The sequence below is a fragment of the Squalius cephalus genome (genome assembly GCF_949319135.1).
Source record: "Squalius cephalus genome assembly, chromosome: 8".
NCBI lineage: Eukaryota > Metazoa > Chordata > Actinopteri > Cypriniformes > Leuciscidae > Squalius > Squalius cephalus.
Window position 1 is genome coordinate 3620755 of NC_137129.1, and position 19914 is coordinate 3640668.

General features: G+C 38.7%; 1 protein-coding gene and 1 long non-coding RNA gene across 5 annotated transcripts in view; one reads left to right on the forward strand and one right to left on the reverse strand.

Annotated features, from left to right (window-relative positions):
- The window catches only part of csmd3b (CUB and Sushi multiple domains 3b), a 457418-nt gene that overhangs the window by 69596 nt on the left and 367908 nt on the right, over positions 1 to 19914 (forward strand). The window lies entirely within an intron of this gene.
- Positions 1963 to 19530, reverse strand: LOC307163196. The gene is made up of 4 exons (XR_013822035.1): positions 19477 to 19530; positions 17942 to 18025; positions 16853 to 17162; positions 1963 to 2039 (listed from the first exon to the last, which is right to left on the reverse strand). It is a non-coding gene; the product is annotated as an uncharacterized lncRNA (long non-coding RNA).

Genomic DNA, 19914 nt, shown 5'->3' on the forward strand with positions numbered 1-19914 from the left:
CAGTGAGTTCTGTCTGAATCGTTGAGTCAGTGAGTTCAGTCTGAATCGTTGAGTCAATGAGTTCAGTCTGAATCGTTGAGTCAGTGAGTTCAGTCTGAATCGTTGAGTCAGTGAGTTCAGCCTGAATCGTTCAGTCAGTGAGTTCAGTCTGAATCGTTGAGTCAGTGAGTTCTGTCTGAATCGTTGAGTCAGTGAGTTCAGTCTGAATCGTTGAGTCAATGAGTTCAGTCTGAATCGTTGAGTCAGTGAGTTCAGTCTGAATCGTTGAGTCAGTGAGTTCAGTCTGAATCGTTGAGTCAGTGAGTTCAGTCTGAATCGTTGAGTCAGTGAGTTCAGTCTGAATCGTTGAGTCAGTGAGTTCAGTCTGAATCGTTGAGTCAGTGAGTTCAGTCTAAATTGTTGAGTCAGTGTACAAGTTTTATATATCACTTTTATGCTGCCTTTATTATATCTTTACAGTCATAATCTTCATTACAGTGTTATTTTGAGATGACTATATTTTGAGACAAATTTTTCATTTTTATATTTTCCATTTTAATTTAAGTTAAAGTTTTAGTAATTTTGTTGTTTTAATGCAGCTTTTTATTTCAGTTTTCAGATTCATTTTAGTATATCAAATTAAACTAAATGAAAATGTGGCAACTTGCTAAAATAAAAAAAAGAAATAAAAAAGTGTTTTCATATTTTATATTATTATTATATGATTGATTGATTGATTGATTGTGAAAAGTTCTTAAAGTCTGTTTGTGCTATATTTTTTGTTTAAAATGCATGTCAGCTCGTTTGACATTTTGTTCATATAATTAAAAACACAATTATGCATATTCTAAGTGTGACTGAAGGGACCAAATACTGTAGTTTCCTCTCTTTCTGTTTTCTCTCTCTCCCTCTCACCCTGTTTTTCATTTTGCAGCAGCGGTTAGAGTTCCATTTCACAAGCTAATAACAGTATTAGCCCAACAGCGTGGAAAGGCTCCATGCCTTGTTGACCATGATGAAGTCCATTGCATGAACATCTGCTGTTGAATAAGGTTGCCGAATACCCTGCAATCCACACCTGCTTAAGTTCCTGCTCAGAAATACACTGTAAACAATTAATGTGCTGTCAGGTAACCTAAAAATAAGTTTCATGTGGTAACATCTAAATTAACTGTTTTTTTCCAAGTTCAAAACACTATTAACTGTGACCCAACCAGCCTGACTGCATTAGGTAATACTAATGAAAGTGATTTTATGAGTCGGATCAGGTAGAAATAACTCCGTAATGAGGTCATACCATGAGGAATCAAATTTGCCTTGATCTTTTGAGATAAAAGAACTCAATGTATAATGAAAACATACAGTAACCTTCAGAACTCAGACTTCCTTGCCAGACCAAAAAGAGCAGCTATTAAAATTAGTTTGAAAAACACCATGGCTGAAAATGATTCAATTTAATAGGATCCTTGATCAATTCAGTCTGGCCTTAACAGAATGTGAAGCACATTTTAGTGTGAGTTGTGTAAAACTTTAAATAACTATTTGCTTATGTTTTCCATTTGAATGCGTTTTAAAATGTAATGTGATCAAAACTGAATTTTCAGCATCATTACTCCAGTCTTCAATGCCACATGATGCTTCAGAAATCATTCTAATATGCTGATTTACTGCTCAAGAAACAATTCTGATTATTACCATCAGTGTTGAAAACAGTTGTGCTGCTTATGCACCAATGCACAGATATAGCTGAACTTCCTTGAATTAATATTTTAGCGTAAGTTCTGGTGTTAACCCAAGAGATAAAAGGCCAGACATTATCCAAAAGAAAAGAATCTGAGAGAACTTACCCTCATAGTCCAAAAATAACTTTGCATGGCTATTTTGTTCTTAGCCTTTCTTGCATTTGAATTTATTTGCATTTTCCTGCTTTCCATGTTAAGGACTCACAGCAATTATAGCTATTAGATTATGAAGCACAGTTGTTGTGTATTGAAGTTTGCAGATGTCTGTGAGTGAAGCAGTCGGGCTGGTGCGCTTCTACCTCTTCGTGGTCCAACACCCTGTGAAAACAACATAAATCAAGTGTGAACAGCCTGGCAAGAAGTCAAAGCCGAAGTGGTCGAGCCACTGGCCTATTGTGATCATTCACTACTGCACTTGTCCCTTACGCCCTTCCCCTGACTTTACACTTTCAGTGTATTCATCTCCAACACATTGCCCTTGGCTCTGGCTTCAGGGACTGCCTTCATCATTATCCACTAAATCAGGACCACTTTGGGTTTCTTTTTTTTAAGGGGTTGCCGCTTTAATGGAGTGGGGTAAAAGGTTTATGGCTGGTTTCCATTTCATATGAGGCTACTACATGTGCTTATATGGTGGATAAATCACTGGATATAGTGGGAATGATGTGTTGAGAAATGGAATAATGGCATGGCAAGTGTGTATAATGTTCCTTCAGTATGAGAATATAACAGCAGACTTGTTTAAATATTCATGCACACATGCACAAATCTTGGACTTATAATTAAGGATGCACACAAGTAAAATTGTTGGGCCCAACGCTCAGAGAGGGATGTTGTATGCAATTATTTTGATAAAGGGAAACAAGATACATTTCTAGTTTCAGCATTCTGTGTTGTTCAGACATTTCTCTTTAAACACAATAAGTTCCAGCTGTATGAAAAGTGACCCACATTTGGTTTTTGACCACTAAAAATGTGTACAATTGGCCATTTTACTCATGGAGCCGCATTAAGATCTCCAAATCTCTGGGATTGAACCAAATAGAGCCTTTAGAATGAAGATACCAAATAAAAGTTTGCTAAGAACCAGAATCTAGAAGTATATTAAGATATCTTTAACATTTCTTGAGTTACAGGCGTGCAAACTTGGGGCAAAAAAACGCAGGAATTGCTTTTTCCCATTTTCTGAACTGTCACCATTGACATATATTGCGACAAAGATTGCTAAAGTCAACAGATGTTACTACTAGAACTACCAATCTCTGTGTGAACATAAAATAATGATGCTGCCGTTTTTCTAAAGTGATTTTTACCCCTCTGTAATTTGGCTCCAAATCTCAGGTGAAAATTGTCATAGTGAATAAGTCAGTCTATATACATTCATGACATTTCATTGGCTTTCTTATTCATTTCTGTATTTCTTTCACCAGAAAAAAAAAAATCAAAATAAATTTTTTTAGAGAGGAACATTAAATCAGGTCTGATTCTACAAGCCGATCATCTTCTCACAATGTTCTCACGACCCAAATTCACCTCGGCAAGATTATCTTTTCCACACCTTGATGTAATCTACTTATCCTCATCTTGCCAGCAGTTTCCCAATTAGACCTCAAGCCCCGTTAGAATTTTGTCATAATAGGTATAAAAGCGAGCAAGGAGGGCTCTTTGAAGTGAGCAATCGTGACGCTCTGTTGCGTTAAGAGGGGCTGCCAGTGTTTACCCCTCAGGAGATGCTGTTTCATTTCCCGCTCAGCATTCGACGCAGTCCACGGGGAGCACAAGGACAAGCGTGATAGGCGTGAACTCACCCGTGGACGAGCGAAGGTGCCGTACTGAGGTCTGTCATTTGCCGGGCATGAGCCTGCAAATGGATTGTAGCATCAAAATAAGAGCGGTGGAGATACACCACTCCAAACGCAGGTGGGGGAATAATGGGCTTTTTCTGCTGATGTTTATATTCCAGCATGATGGTTTAGTACGACCAGATGTTGCATTACAAGATGCATTAAAACGAAAAACAAGCTTCACTGCTTAATTTCACATTTTGGCGCTTTTCACAGGTTTAAAACGAAGTAAAGCCTACTTTGAAACATCATTTGTAATAAAGCAAGTGCATCAATCTAACAATTTAACATCTGATGGAATTATGTTTGAAGTAACTTAGATAGACGGACGGACGGACGGACGGACGGACAGATAGATAGATAGATAGATAGATAAATAGATAGATAGATAGATAGATAGATAGATAGATTAACCACAGATTAAATGGTTAATATTTGGATGTGGAAATATACAGTACAATATATCTTGCATTAAACTGAAAGTTTCTTGGAGAATGAAACTTGCATAATAGTCTATTTCTATCATTGTTCAGTCCCGCACTTCACTCTGACTGCATGAACCATTTCTATTATTGTTAGAGGAACCTTTCTATTAATCCCAGCAATGTACAGTAGCTCCTCTCGCCTGTCTGCATTTCCTCCAAATGATTTCCTGCACAATGACCCCTCTGTCAAAGCAGGCTCTAATCTTAGCTTGGTCTCACCTGAGAGGAAAACACAGCCTCCAGCACCCAGCTCAACCTCTGACCTCCGGCAGGTCTGCTAACAACGCATGATGGACAGATGCTAGCACACATGAGCACTAATGATGGATTTCGCCACGGTTGGAAAGTCCTGAGGACGTTTGTCTTTCATGCACGATTGCTCTGTTCAGAAACGGAGACAGCATTTTAAGACATCACAGGTGCGCTCCCAATGTGTGTGCCGTTTGGATCTGTAGGACGCCTCCTAAGGAGCCTCGCTTTGGCCAGATTCTCAGCAGAAAGCACTCCCAGAATGCACTGCAACAAGCTCAGTAAAATAAATTAAATTGCTGACAAGGCGAGACAAATAATGATTATACATAAAACTAATATATCACTCAGTATACTTGAGTTCAGTCCCTTCTGAGGAAGAGAAACATTTAAACCAGCCTATGGTTTGTTGGACTCACAGCCTGGTCAGGTTAGTCTGCTGGCTGGTTTTAGACTGGTTTTGGGCAGTTTTTTTTTTTTTCTTAATACTTACTTAACAACGTACTTAATACTTTATTTGTCCCTTTAAGGGAAATTTATGGTGTAATACAGGTGAAGCTGCATAACAAGATAGTTCTCAGTTGGCTACCCTGCAGCTAAACCAGACAAACACCAGCTTCACCAGGCTGACATCTTAAACTAGCTAAAACCATCTTAAATCAGCAATTGTTTGTTATCATAACACGTTACTATAAGACTTATATTTGTTAATGCATTAGATAACATTGATACATAATTTTACTCCACTTAAAAATTTACAGAAATGGTCCAGTCCCTTCTGGCTAGTTATAGAAGGGTTTTGGGCAGTTTGAGTATTTTTCAGCATTTTTTTTTTAAACTCTTAAACTAGCTAAAATCATCGAAAATCAACTTAGACTGGTGTTTTCAGTAGGAGTATAATTAAAAATTGTATATTTTAAAATGTTTATTTATTTATTTTTTATGTATTTGTGTCTGTGGTTTGTTTGAATTAACCCAATGATTTTTAAAAATACACAGTGTTGTAACACTTTACTATACGGCTAATTTTTGTTAATGCACTAGGTGTCATAAAATAACTTTTACTTTGCTTGAAAATGAACTGAAATAGTTTAGTCCCTTCTTGGAAAGATAAAAAGTCTCCAGCCTAGCTGGTTTGCTGGATTCACAGGCTGGTCTGTGGTTTTAGAGGGTTTATTTGGCCACTTTTCTAGTACTTTTCAGATGGCTAACAAGCTAAACTAGATAAACAACAACTTGATCAGGATGGGACACCATCTTGAATCAGTTTAGCATTTCCTTTTCTGCAAGAGTGTTTAAAATTTTAAAACATTTTAGTGTTTGTGTGGGCTGTTTGTTAATTAGAGCATGAAGCCATTAGCTTAGCAACATGCAATTGTCAAACTCTCTTGAAATTAATTGCCTATGTATGTAGAGTGCTCCAAATTACCCTCTTATGTGCTTCCATGATGGTTAGTATGCTATTTAGGCAGCTAACGCAGCTAATGTGTGATGCCGTAAGGGTTTGTTCTGAGGGCAAATCTTTCACATTTGTGATGAACAGCGTAGCGCCAACCACCAGACACCAGTACATACGGAAATGTAAAACAACCATCCATGAGCGTATAGATCCAAACTAGATGCAATGAAAGAAAAAAAAATGTCCACAGAAAAAAATTATGCAAAAGCTCAGATAAATTGTATTCTATCAAGGCCACCTACAAAGTAAAAAAGTGCAAAGAAGCACCAAGTGCAAAATATTTTCGGGTTCAACTCTTCTTGAGAACCTTGGCTTTCGTCTACGTCCTGCGTAGCATTTTCATATTTGATTAATGTTATCATCCTATTGTAAGAAATAGGGCTGCGTTGGTCTGAAATGAAATTTTACATAGGGGGGAAGATTTCAAATTACTAGAGATTAAGATGTTCCAAAGGGAAAACTAATCTCTTGATGGAGACAGTGCTTTGTGTCAAAGCAACTCTGTGCTATAAAGCATCATTGTGTGTTGCCTTTGTGCAGAGAGGCTTTGTACTGGAGAGCTTCCGGTCTTTTTCAACACATGATGGTCTCATAAAAGCACAGCTTTTCACTTGAAAAAAGGATTAGTTGTGACATTAGTTGGATTTCAGGTGCACTTCCTTCTGGTACTGCACTCTTGACTGCTAGTATCTTCACGTTATGAGCCAGATTTACCAACGGCTTGCTTCAGCGCAAACCCTATTTTGGCATTAAAAACTACTGTCAGGATTTACTAAAGACATTCAGTAAAAAAATAGCGCTTAAAAAGGGGTGGGCACAGTTATTTTTGCGGCTTACCTCATTGCATATGCATTTGTAGGTGTTTCCCTTTCAGACACAAAATTTATGGGAGGAGAGTATTTAAAATTGCAAGGTGATTTACTAAGGTTTACACTCATCAATGTACGGGTGTTTGCGCAGTTATTTACCACCAAAAAAAAAGCATGGGCCCTATCTTGCACCCAGCGCAAATAACTTTGTACACCGACGCATGTATCATTCCTATTTTGCACCCGACTCACAGCGGGCTTTTCCCTCCACAGACGCACTTCGGTAAATCAGGGAATGAACTTGCGCTCCCGGGGGCGGTTCAGCGAAAAGAGGAGGCGTGTTCCAGCGCAAACGTTCCCTGGTGCTATTTTGCAGTTTCAGAAAACAATTCCGCCACAGACCAGGAAAAACCTAGTCTAAAGTCAGTGGCGCGTTATTCAGATGCTATTTTAAGGGCGCGTGCTTGGCCATAATGTAGCGTGTGCACAACGCCATACACTTTGCTTCTCTCATCTACACAGATGCAGTAGTTGACATTTTTGCAAACCATACATAATTACAAGGAAAAATATTCCACATGAGGGAAATCATTGTGGTGTCCATGAAGATGTGAAAAAATTGGCATAAATCTAGCTTACACATTTACCCAAATTATTATAGCCTGTTTAACCAAAGCTAATTTGGGTGGGTTTCTCCCAAACCCATACAACGTCACTTCTCTGTCTTTTACGGGCCTGACGAGAACGTCGGTCTCCTCGACTGTGAACCGCTCCTGGCGTGCGCCTGGCAAATCCGCCGTTATAGCGCCGAAATTGTCCGCAGAACCTACTCTTAAAGGGAATGTGAGATGACGCTCTGATTGGTTTATTCCACGTTACGCCCAAACCACACCTATTAGTAATGTAGCTACTTCAGACCAACCCATTTTAGATTTGCGTCAGGCGCAAGAGTCATTTATCCCGCCGGCATAATGGCAACAGCGCCCGAGATCCACCCACAAAGTTACTTGAGTTTCACGTTTGAAACTTGCGTTTCAGATAGTTAAAATAGGGCCCCATATCTTAAACCAGACGCTAACTGGTATATTGTGTTGGTCATTATAGAAATGATCCAGCTGCATCTGTTCTTTAATTTGCAAGTCGTCAGTACGCTTTGCCAACTCCCATTGCCACTTTTTTGGAATTGCACTGCACGCTGAGTTGCCCTGTTAAGTAAATCTGGCCCTATGGCTCCTATAACTCTGTTAAATTGCTGTCTATACATTTGTCTAAGTGTTTTGTCTGGGGATTGTTCATGGTTGGATGAATGCATTAGCTGACGAGTACATTTTCTCTCCCTAAAGAACCAAGTCAAGTTTATTTTTAGATTATCCTCTGCTGCTTGGCAGTTATAGTAGGCAGTCCATTTTTAGAGAGGCTTTAAAAAGTGCATCCTTTGTCATCTTCATTCAACATAGTCAAGTGAAAACACTGGATCATTAGGTCAACTCATGATGGACTTTTCTTAATCATGCGCTGAGAAAACACGGTGTATCGTGTGTTGTGTTGCCTCATTTAGCTACCTCTGTCTGCAAATAGTACACCCTATATACAAGCTGTCTCACAGCTCAGTCATTTCCTTTTCATTTTTTATTTCAGAGTGAAACTCAAAGATTTATGCAGCCTATTATAAATAATGATTTCCACTGATGCCAAAGTAATCTACAGCTGAATGTGATCTAACTTCGGCAACACTTTGTTTTAAAGTCCGGATTGTCAAGTCAGCAGCGTTTGCAGCATCATTCCACCAGCCCGACTGTCCGTTAATGCCTTCTGCTGTCAGGCCGTAAATGAACAACACGATGAGCAACAACATAACAATTTGAGCATCCAAATACAAACTGATTCATTACAATCACCTGGTGGAAGAAACTGCAGGGACTGTTGGTGGAAAAACTGCCATCTCCCTCCTTTTCTCATTGTGTGATGATTATGTTGATATCTATTAGATTTATTGGTTGTCAGTGTTTCATCGTTCTCATTACTTTCAGTACAGCATCATCTAGGTCCAGGGTTTTCATCCATGGTCCATGGAAAGTATTTCAGGGGGTTTGTGTGCGAAAACATTTCATGTGTATGTGTGTAATATATAGGGGTCACTGCGTTGGAAGTTTTGGGGGTCACTGGATCGGTAATGGTTGAAAACCCCAGATCTAGGCAGCAAAAACACTAGTGCTTCCACATTAAGGAAGTTGGCATTTCTTCTCGTTTCGTCTCCCAGCATCTAAACCTCCACTTAAGCCATGCATATGATGACCTTTGCCATGTAAATATTTTCCCTTGAATCACATTTACCCCAAAGACACATAATTTTTCATGCAAAAGTGAGTGTAAAACCTTCGCCTCAAATTCCTTGACCTAATGCCTCTGTTTCTTTTGCTTTGTAGTCTGATTGCATTAAACAGGAGGCTCATTATAATACACACTGGGAGGCTATAAAATACTGTACATGTTTGATTAACTTTTTAAACAAAGTATCATCAAGGGACATCCATTTTCCTTCAACCCCAATGCCCATGAGAGCCACATAGCCGGTAGATGGGAGGTATAATGTAGTCAAATATGCAAATGAGCTCTCAACCAGCATGTGGTTTGTAAGTGGGCACGGTGCATTTGTCTCTCCTGTCTAAATCTTTGCGTTATGTCATTCATGAAATCCACACAATAGCATGCAATGAGAAATGCCAAATTGCTCTCTGAGGATACGTTAGCGGAGTAGATGCTGCAATTAAAGAGATTTTAGCGTCGAGCCATCTTGTCGTCTGATGGTGAGTGGTTACGGTGCGTCGCATTTAGCTTATAATGGCTTGGAAAAGTGTAATAGAATGTCGTTTGAAATCAGTGATGCAACTCAAATGTGGCGGCGCTCAGAGAGATGTACAGAGTTTATGATAAACACTTGAAATGATTCATTGAGTCAAAGTTCTTGTTGATAAATCTTTTTAGCCCATGTTTGCAGAGAGAGGTGAGTAAAACGCAGAAAATCATCCTCTCTGTTGATAATCGTACACCTGCTGAACAAATGCTAGCATAACATCATTTACCCTCCCTAGCTTGGTTGCTGGAAGACCTCACAATTGGCAATTAAACACCTGCAAAGTTACTGTTGCTGTTTTGTTCCCTTTTATGTAATTTTTAGCACTGAAACATCTTCATAGCTGGAGTTTACCGATATCAAGTAGGGATTCCCACATCCTACTTTTGAGCACCTTTAGACCCTCTCTTTTATAATAAAATAAATTGCTCAAATAACTTGTTGTCCTATACTGTTAATGCTCATAGAGTACTAAGTTTCACAATAAGATACAGATAATATCTTTATCAGATGCTGCTAACTTAACTATATGTTTCTGTTTTCACAACTGAGTAGGTTTTCCAATAATGGTGGAAGTGTAGTGTGAGAAAATATAAAGTTTATACTCTATTGCGATAGTCCACTTTAGATATTCTACTAACCTTAATTAACACATGTCAATTTATTCTTTTAATCCTAACCTAAGAGTCTACTAATACTCTAATGAGAGTTAGTTGACATGTAGTTGGAAAGTTTCTTTATAGTTAGTAGGACTATTTGGGTGAACGATCCCTTTAAGTTTAAAGGTCGACCTTCGTGTTTTTTTCCACATGGATTTCCATATGGATCACATATAAATTCATAGGAAATCGCCAACAGAATAGTTATGTTTTCTCATGAGATTGAGTTGGTAAAAAAAACTGACAAGCTACTCGTGTTTTAAAGTAAATAGTCTTCACTTAAGTGGAACAGCTACCAAAATAACCGGCGTATTTTATTCGCATTTTCTGACGGTGCATTTTATTCACATCAGATTCATTGAATAAGCAAATGATTGTCATATGGTTATTTTTACAAGGCTGCTAAAAGGTTACCACTTTCCTCAATGTCAGATTTATTTCCTTCCTTGATGTTCCCCCAGACTGACACATTGCTTGCCACATTGCAGAGCAAACATATTTTTCTTTCAAAGCATAACCCATCACTGAGACACGTTGAGGCGTATTGAGACACGCAGGGAAATTGTGAGGGAAGACTGTGAATGCAGGATGCTAAGCTCATGCGGTGAGGGGGGAGCGTGTGAGAAATACAGAGAGAAAGGGAAAGAGGGAAAGGAATATATAAAAGGAAGTGACTATAGATGACACAGTCTCTTTTTGTCCTTTCTTCCTCATTTTTCCTGAAAGCCCTGCATTTAATTAACGCTAAGAGTGTCCCTGACAGCCACATCCCAGTGACGTTGGAGTTATTTGTTCACAATTTTTTTAATATCGCCCAAAAACATCCTCAGGCATGGCACTAATCTCCCTTTTGCTAAATATCACAGTAGTGGCGAATTGGAAAATGGAAGAGGAAAGAGATGTCACACATCAATGGCATGCTAATATCCATTTGCCGCAAAAAAAAAAAAAAAAAAAACACCTTCACAGACATCACCTCAGATAAACTGTCTGCTTAATGTACTATGACTAGGCCTTCTATTATTCAACGGCCGCTTGTGAACTCCCATTGCATAATAAAAACACCATGCTTTTACGTTTGATCTTTGGCCAGTAACCCCTGGCCACCGTGGCTCAAAGGGCAGTTGCTCATTCTCTTGTATTTTGTCCTCTGAGATATTGCTTTCCTTGAGTTCCCTGGGTTGCCAGCCAAGAAAAGGGCAATAATGCAACGCTCAAACTGATTTGTACCTCATTGGGAAGCTCTCTGCAGCTGGAGAACTGTCAGGGTGGTGGAGGGAGTCATGCTGATGTAAATGCACTCATAAAATTTGCCAAGTGTAAATTGCTCCATCTACTGGCTGCATGTTTTGTTCATACAGCATGTGATTTGCTCCATCATTTTGTGTCGTTTTGCCTCAGAAATTCATTTGGAGTTTTGTGCACTGAATGGAAGATGAAAGTCTCGGCTTTCTAATTACATAATTATTATGTTGCTATTAAAATCATAATTATTATCTCCCATTTGTTGTCAAGATATGATCATTTAAATGGTGGTTGTCATAAATTGTTCTTAGGGTAATGTAAGATCACAAATGCTTTTCAGACATTTTAGATTTATTCAAACATATGTTAAATCATTAACACATCAGTAACAGGTTGGGTGACAATGTGTTTTTAACTAGTAGTTAGATAACTAGAAAGAGATGATTCGTTCATGCACCCTTCATGTCACGCCACATTAAACATAATTTTTTGTTTGAATTTTGTTATAAAGTTGGAGTAATTTCGGAGCTTATACGTTTAAAAGAAAACGTACATACAAAGTAAGCAGGTTCATAATATATGGAAGTTGTTTCTGCCACAGAATAAAACAAATAAAGGTAATTGCGACTTTTTACCTCATTATTCTGACTTTTTTTCCTCAGAATTGTGAGATATAAATACAAAAAAAATTAAATAAGAAGAAAGCAAAACCTCTGAAGAATGGCATTAAGAAGGGAGAAAAACCAACACAATCTGATAAAAGTCGACAAGACACGGAAGGTTCTTCTGTGAAAGACGGTCTTTTCTTCCCTATTGTGGCATATATCCAAGTCTAATGGCATCTTGAACAAGAACAAATGTAGGGTGAGGCTTGATTTTGTCCCTGGGAAATGATTGGATGACTGGATGGTGGTGATTTACTATTGGCTGATCTCATGTGAGTGACAGGTCGCCCCGTCCTTGCGTCATCAGAGAAGGGGAAGTTTAATTAAAGATTATTAGTGGATAGATTGAATTATTTCATTAGGAATCTAGGCGATCTAGAAGTTTGTGTGAGGATTAAAGATTTCTCCATGCAGATTTAGCATCGGGTTCAGTTTGAAAGTTATTTCTTTGTGAGCTGTGTTTTATAAATCACTACACTTATGACAATAGACAATGGGCCCTATCTTGCACCCAGCGCAATTGACTTTGTACACCGACGCATGTATCATTCCTATTTTGCACCCGACGCACAGCGGACATTTCCCTCCACAGATGCACGTCGGTAAATTAGGGAATGAAATTGCGCTCCTGGGGGGGCGGTTCAGCGAAAAGAGGAGGCGTGTTCCGGCGCAAACGTTCCCTGGTGCTATTTTGCAGTTCCAGAAAACAATTCCGCCACTGACCAGAAAACAGACCACGCGCTATTCAGATGCTATTTTAAGGGCGCATGCTTGGCCATAATGTAGCGTGTGCACAACACGCATACACTTTGCTTCTCTACTCTACACAGACACAGTAGTTGACATTTTTGCAAACCATACATAATTACAAGGAAAAATATCAACACACGAGGGAAATCATTGTGGTGTCCATGAAGATGTGAAAAAATAGGCAATAAATCTAGCTTACACATTTACCCAAATTATTATACGCCTGTTTAACTGAAGCTAATTTGGGTGGGTTTCTCCATCCCCAATGTCACTTCTCTGTGTTTTACGGCCCTGACGAGAACGTTGGTCTCCTCGGCTGTGAACCGCTCCTGGTGTGCGCCTGGCAAAATCCGCCGTTATAATAGCAATCCGCCATGGAACAAGCTCTTAAAGGGAATGTGAGATGTCGCTCTGATTGGTTTATTTCACGTTACGCCCAAACCACACCTATGAGTAATGTAGCTACTTCAGACCAACCCGTTTTAGATTTGCGTTTATCCCGCCCATTTATCCCGCCGGTATAATAGCAACAGCGCCCGAGATCCGCCCACAAAGTTACTTGCGTTTCGCGTTTGATACTTGCATTTCAGATCATTAAAATAGGGCCCAATGAGTCTTCTTACAATTTTAGAGTCTTTGTGAAATTTTACTTACTTTACACAATAACTTTATATGTGCCGAATCATCTATCAATCCTGAACTGTGTCATCTGAGGCAGCAGATGAGGAAAATAAGTGCATGTTATGCTTTTAACAGCCCTTAAAATACAAATTGGACATTTGTAATGAGATGATAATTTGTAATATTTTATTATTGCTATTGAATTGCTGTCAATGGAGTAAAATGCGTTTACAGGCATTTACAGGTGTAGTAAAGACATCTACCAGCAGGGTCTAACTGGCCAATGCTAACCAGCCCAGCCTCGACCCAATGGGACTTATAAGAAAAAAAGGCTCCACATTTGCGACAGCAGCTCGTTAAATTGTTCCCATCTTTGTCATTGAACTCCCTGTTGAGCCATCCTGGATTGAAAATAAGCAAACAACAGGGAAGATGTGGCTTGTCTGAACTTGCTCAAAGCTCACGTATCGAAATGAAAAATGAATGCACCGACCATATGCTAGATGGCCCATGGGCAACCTCCACCAGTCTAACCCAATTATTGGACTTTTTTTCTTCTTTTTTTCCCTCGAATATGTTTGCTCTTATTGCCTGAGCAAAGTAATTTTCCCCGGCTCGGCAATGTTGGTCTCTTAAGCAAAGACGAATGAGTCCCGCAGTTCTCCGTAATGCTTTAGTTTCCCCTGGAAAATGAGAAAATGTAAAGATGGCCCTTCAACATGATGCCCTGTGTACATCTGACATCGTAAAATCGGTGTGATTTTCCTGATATTACTGTAAATGTCTTGACCTGAATATGATTTGAGATTAACACAGGTGCTGCTATGTCAACATTCATGACAAATGGCTGACACTCTGGCTATGTTTTTGTCGTCATCTCTCTTTCTCTCTCGGTCTCTCGGAGTGATGCGAACCTCGGGCCACACACTGCTGTCATGAAACTTTGGATCTTTTTTCATTACCAGAGAGAACAAGGTTTTTTGCCATGGTCTGCTAGTCAGTTCATTACGCATAGGACAGAAATACAAGGATTCAATTAAACTAGGCTTTGATTTGACCTATAGGATTTCTGCAGAAAGAAACAGAGACTGTGCAAATGTAGTCAAATCTGTCAGGAGCTGTGCCACACTACCTAGGGATGGTCTGGCATACATTAATTTTCAGCAGTCTTCAGTGTCACATGATCCTTCTGAAAGCATTCTAATAAGCGGATTTGCTGCTAAACATTTCTGATTATTATCAAATTTGAAAAGAGTTGTGCTGCTTAATGTTTTCATGTGCATATGATACGCGCTTTGTGGCGTGTAATATGCACTTAACCCACATAACTAATCCTACCCAAGGGGTTAACAGTGCGTATCATATGCACGCAAAATGTAATTTCTGCATTTGAATAGCACAACAAATACAATGCGTGTTATAGATACGCAGTACTAAGAGATTGTGATGCATTGCTGAATAACAGTATTAACATGGTATGCAACATTTAATTTGTAAATCTAATCATTTGTAGAGCTCATTTGAACTCAACGGACTACTAAAATTGATTAGGATTTATTTGCCAACACCACGCATGAGAGAGAAAGAGGAGTATTTTGGAAACCGTGTTTGATTATTGTCTCAGTTCGCTCAGCTGTGAAGCTTTATACACAATACACAACACATAAAACAGTGTGTTTTGTCCCTACCTGTTGGAAAAAAGTAGCCTGTCTGGCTAAGCTGTGTGTATTGAAAGCACCTGACCTACTGTCATGCTACTGACAAATGTAGTCCGCTTCTACTTTTAGTTGCTCGTCAACATTTCTGTCACGCATTGATCATGTATTGCATGAAAGACGAGCAAAAACCATGGACGTTTGTGAAAGCGAGAGGAGAGCATCTAATAAGATGTCAGAGCGACACAAGAACGTGTTCATTCAGAAAAGGCGTCGTCTTTATTTTCATGACTAAAGCAACCTAGCAGCCGACTCTATCTGTGTGACGAGGCGAGAGGGCTTTTCCTTCCGACGCCCTTGCAAATTTTTGTCTTTCTTATCTTTCTCCCTACCCAGCTGAGTCCATGCCAAGTCTTTTTTCCCTGTTTCTCTCTTTATTTATTCAGTAGGCGAACGGTTTGTCCTCTGGTGCAGTTGCCGCATGTGAGGGGGTGGGAGAGGCCACCAAGAGAAGGAAGAAAGTGTTCTTTGTGATCAGAGATCTGAGCTTCCCAGCAAGCCAAAGGGCCCTAGCTCAAAAAGACTGTCTCAGGATCTGTGAGGAAAAAGCCAAGGCCTGGTTAAACATCTCTGATGGTGCTCTTTTTGGTTGGCTGATGAAGCGAAGGGGTATGTTTATTCGAGGGCACAGTGGTCACTTTACAAAGTTCATTGAGTCAGTAGAAATTTGTTCAAGTCAGTTAAATGTGACAAGGTACAAGTAGATTGTTACCCGATCAGCTGGGATATTAAAGCGTATTTTAAAGCTGTAATAGGCCAGTCAGTCACACTGATCAAGCAATTCCTTGGATTCAAGTCCTTTGTGAAAGCAACTCTGAAGCCTCACAATAACCCCACTCAAGCCAATAAACTACAGGCGAAAAGGATCGAAATTTTAACTACTAGAGATTAGGGTTGTGCCAATGGACTATATCATCGTCCATCGTGATGGCTGACCAACATCACGATGGAGAGCCCCCCACCCTGTCAGACCAGCCCAGTCTCACGGCAGTTCCTGAAAGGTCACGTAATTTAATCTTTTGATTCGTGTACACCAGTGGTTGGGAACCAATGGCTCGCGAGCCATACCTGGCTCTTTGGCAAAAATCATGTGGTTCGCAAAGTTTACCAAAAAACGATAAAAAAATGAAGACACATCAACAGAGATCGGCTCTCTGCAGAAAAAGCAGCCAATTACAATTCCCTTGTTCATCGTCCATCGCGATGTTTTACTGTAAACATCGTCAACTGCCAATTTAGGGGACATCAGAAAATAATGTCAACAGCTAGAAAAAAATGGACGGACGGACGGATGGAGAAAATAGCATGAAAAATTCTACAAAGTCCCTCCAGCGGGAGTTTTCTCTATATCAGTGTCACTGTTTAGTAGTGTGTTAAACTGGCGGTTATGGTAAGGGACGGGACATTTCCCAAACACGCTTGACGCGCTTGACCAATCACAACACACTGATCCAGCTGACCAATCAGAGCACAGTGTGCTTTTCAGAAGGAGGGGCTTCATAGAGACAGGAACTAAACAGAGCGTTACTGACAGACTGGGAAGAGAGGAGGGCCTCTTAAATTATATGTATTGTAATTGAAACATAGATAAAATTGAATTGAATAAACACTTAAATGTATTTTAGATGTTTTCTTTCCACTAGTCTGGAAGAAGACAATTATAGAAGCAAAACAGCTCCAAATTCAACAGTGCCTGCAAAACCATGGCTTCGCCTGTAGTGACTTGGCTTGAACAACAAGAGTTTGGAGCGAGACTGATTGAATGAATCCTTCTACCGTAGTGTTTTTGAATTCAGACCCTTCTGTATCCTCTCAGCAGGGCCCGCTCAGCAGATACCGATACCCTTCATCAGTTTCAGTGCTGCTGTTCTGTAGGTCTTGTAAAACGCTCGCTGTGCCGCAGAGATAGCATTCCTCCAAATATTGTCCTCCGGGGGCCACGATTGGCTGACTCCCAGGGTTCATTGAATGGGCTACTGGGAGTGTGCTGAGGTAAATAGTTGATGAGAGATTGCTCAGATTAATTAGCTCAGCTCATTGTCTCGGCTAATTCAGTCTTCCGCATGACCAAGCCTGAAAACATAACCTGTTTCATAAAAAAAGAAAGAAGGGCAAATGAATATTCCCCTCCTCCTCCATCCCTGCTTTCAGACTGCAAACAAATACTATATACATTTTCCAGAATAAATGCAAATGACAGTGGCATTTTCATATTTGTACTCAGTTAGAAAATTAGCATCTTAATGATGTGAATCATAATGAGCTGGTGTGTTGACTCTCTAATGACACAAAGCGTGTGTATATTAGCAGATAAATTCGGTCTAAAAGTTCCAGTAATGCTTATCTGGTAATATTTTATATGTTTTTTAAAAGTTGCTTCTGGAAAAATTTACCTGAATCTGACCAATTGACATGCTACATTTTTTTTTTTTTTTTTTTTATTAATATTATGACTATTATACATGTAGATTTTATGACCTCATACTAAATACTTGAAATATGTATATATATATTAATATATAATTTTCTTTTGAACATTCATCTTATAATCTTACCTTCACAAATGCATTTTAAATAGTTAAATTTAAATGCGTGTGTGAATATATATATATATACATACATACAAAACTTATGTATTTTCTGTTATACATTCATATAGATTGTAACCTAAATAAGTCCATGCACACATCAGGCTCTTATGTAAGTGAGAGTTATTTATGCAAAGTGAAACGAAAACAGTTCTCGTACTATGAATCATAAGCTAATGCACGCAAAGCATGCAACCCTCCATATGCACACAATCATAATTCTATGTCATGCAGGGACAGATACTTTGTTCAAATGAATGAACATGCATCAACATACTAATGAGTTGACGGTGGTGTGGCATATATCTCCGCAGTTTCCAGGCCGTCATAAGGGTCACTCTGCGCTCCAGGTTATTCCTGCCTAGAATAGTCCAGAAAACAAATGACTATGTAGGCATGACCAGCAAGGTTTGATAAATTTCCCACATTTCCAGCAAATGAGTGCAGTCAGGCGCACATTAGAGCAGAATGGCAGTGGCATTAAATATTCAGCAGTGCTCTTATTAATGTTCATCCCATCAGCCAAATGCCAATCCTTACCAAGAGAGTGATAGAATGATTATTTTCGCTTCTATTTCCTCCCACCCTGTCATCCCAAGTCCCCTTACCCTGGAGGAAAAAAAACCTCTGAAAAGGCTGTATGCGCAGATGGCAGCAAATGCGGTGGGTTTCAATTACAGCCTGAATGCCAAACACTATTTACTTGATCCTGGAGAACCTGCGTCTGCTCGAATGTTGCCAAATACATAAGGGTGACCTGGGTATCTCAGTAACTATAAGGTGTCTTTTTCTAGCAGTGTTTTTTTTTTTTTACTTCTATCTAAGCCTAAATTTCCATATTGAGTATAACCATATTGGTTTAGGAAGGAAGCATTAAACTGATTAAAAGTGAAAGACTTTAATATTATTATGAAATATTCCTATTTAAAATGTTTTTCTTTTGAACATTCTGTTCATCAAAGAATCCCCCCCAAAAAATAAAAAAATAATATATATATATATATATATATATATATATATATATATATATATATATATATATATATATATATATATATATATATATAGTACAACTGTTTTCAACATTGATAATAATCAGAAATGTTTCTTGAGCATCAAATCATCATATTAGAATGATTTCTGAAGGATCAAGACTAGAGTAATGATGCTGAAAATTCAGCTTTAAACACAGGAATAAATTATATTTTAAAATATATTGAAATGGAACACTTATTATTTATTTATTATTTATTTATTTTTTTTACCGTATTTTGATCAAATAAATGCAGCCTTGCAAGCATAAGAGACTTCTCTCAAAAACATAAAAAAATCTTACCGCAAACTTTTGAATGTTAGAAGGCAGTTCTTTGCTATTTAAAGTCAGGTTCTCATTATGACAACTTACATTAAACATCATGTGATAACATGTCCTACCACTGGGGCACATTGTCAAAAAAAATTGTTCAATTAATTGTTAATATTCAATTAACTTTTTTTTTTTTTTTTTTTCATGGACATTAGTAAGCATGTTCAATAGCAAACACTGAGAACTATTCACTGTATTAAGCGTGACTACTAGCCTCTGTCTCCTCCCTAAACATTATTTTCTAGCTAGTGCTGGTCATCATTATGCTTCCACTAGCACACAGCTCCAGGTGAAGAAAGGAACAGCCTTTTTTAAGGAAGAGAAACGGTTCTCCTATGAAAAATCAATCTATTGCATTATGAGGCATTGAGGAATTCATGACTGGAAAGTGTTTGTGTTCAGAACTGTGAAACTAATTGTCTGTGAGGGGAAATCAGATAACTTACATTTCTATAGTCAATATTTGACAGGGCCTTTTAAAGTACCTCTGCCGTGGGGCTTTCCGCTTCTTATCCGTGTGGATGCAATGGAATGATTTGCAAAGAGAAGTGTAGAGGACATGATGAAAAAGAGAAAGAGTGAGACAGAGGTTAATAACTGGCAGAGAACTAAGAATAATAAGTTCAAAAGCTGGAGCCACACGGACCCTTTATATCTGAAACAGAGCTAACTACACCATTTGAATAGATTTTAAACTAATGGACTTTCCTCCCCCTACAGTCTCAGATTTCTCACTTATCATGCATTACATGAAATGCACAATCTCTACTGATCATTAAGGAAAGAAACTGCATTTCACAAACATTCATATTTTTCTCATAATGCTAAAAGATTAGGTATACCTGTGAGCTGAGAGTAAAAACAGAACCATGAAAAGGTCATAT